This window comes from Camponotus floridanus, unplaced genomic scaffold (assembly GCF_003227725.1).
Source record: "Camponotus floridanus strain SB8 unplaced genomic scaffold, Cflo_v7.5 scaffold166, whole genome shotgun sequence".
NCBI classification, from domain to species: Eukaryota; Metazoa; Arthropoda; class Insecta; order Hymenoptera; family Formicidae; genus Camponotus; species Camponotus floridanus.
The window spans coordinates 228,071-229,535 of NW_020229288.1; positions in this window are offsets into that span (position 1 = coordinate 228,071).

Below are 1,465 nucleotides of genomic sequence, written 5' to 3' on the forward strand. Positions count from 1 at the left end.
AATATATTTCTCTTTCGTTATCGGAATTAACTCGACTTTTCCTTCGGATGCTGTGGCTATTTCCTCGATAATAAAGTGCGAATCGTAACCGGATAAATTGTGGAAAACTATCGAAATACAAAAAGATTCTTTGTAATTTAAATTAAAATTGGAATGCGCGGGGCCTCTGTACCGCCCGGTCGAATGACAATAATTGCGAACGCGTGTATCGTCTTCCGCGAACGGTTTTTCGCATATATGACATTGAGTGGCGTTGTAAAATTTTTCACACTCTTCCGATGTCAAATTTATCATAGGGACATTTGTCGTTAAAATATTCTTAACGCGAATCGCTAAATTTTTAAGATCTTCGACGAATCATGCTGTACAATCGGCGCTACGACGCGAATGATACGCCGATAAAGATTCGTCGTACGAACAATGTACATAGTAAGCTATGCTAAATACTTGATGATGTTGGTACAATTTTTGTTGTTCTTCCTCCGTTTTGGCCAGAACCCATTCCAGGTCGGCGTACACGACAAATGGAAGCCGCTCTTTCCTGTTGTAATTGTTGAACTCGAGCCACTTGTCCTTATCGCTCGGCAACCGGATAGCGCAGTCGTTCATCTCCCCGCAGTCGACGGCATGTAACTGCAACTTGACGTCTGAACTAAAATAATGCAGGCATCTGTAAAAGAAAAATTTTTTAATTAAAAATAGAACAATATTTATATAAATTATTTGATATAATTATTATATATTAATATATACATACCGATCGCAGATATATCTTTGACCGTTGTGTTTGCTCAGTTGCGAGCTCACGAGCCTGGATAAATTTTTTATCCACGCGAAATGACGTCGAATCCGACGCCGTTGCCGTCTTCCACGTATAGCAGATCACATGCTTATTTCGCTTCTGCTCCGAAAGACGTATCGAGACAATACTGTTCTTGTCTTCGATGCCGTACACGTTGATCGAGATACTGTTTGCGAGTTCAAACTTTTTAATTTGATTTAAAGTTACTGGAAATTCAATATCCCGGAGATTCAGCACTATCGCGTAATGCGGGTACGATGATTCTCGTTCCGCGTTCCTTTCTGCGGGATATAGAGCGGCGACCACTGCCCACGCGAAACACGCATTGTCTTTAGATTGTACGTTAATCACCGCTCTTTTCATCATAATCTCCCGCGACAATTTAATGTGGCATCCCGCGCGCATTGGATTATATTTATTTACATTAACAGTCAAATTCTGTATTCGCGACAATGCCCAGCCACTATCGCGTTCCTGAAACTCTTTCAGAGACGCTAAAGTGGGCTCGATAACGCGAATATATATAAGGTTCTCGAACCACTCGCGTAAATCCGATGTGCGAAAGAGTTCACAGTTTCTCGTATTTATACTTTTATTCGCGCGCTTATCACCCGACACAAATTCACCGTTGAATATAGTATTTACTTTTACACTGTTGTGTCT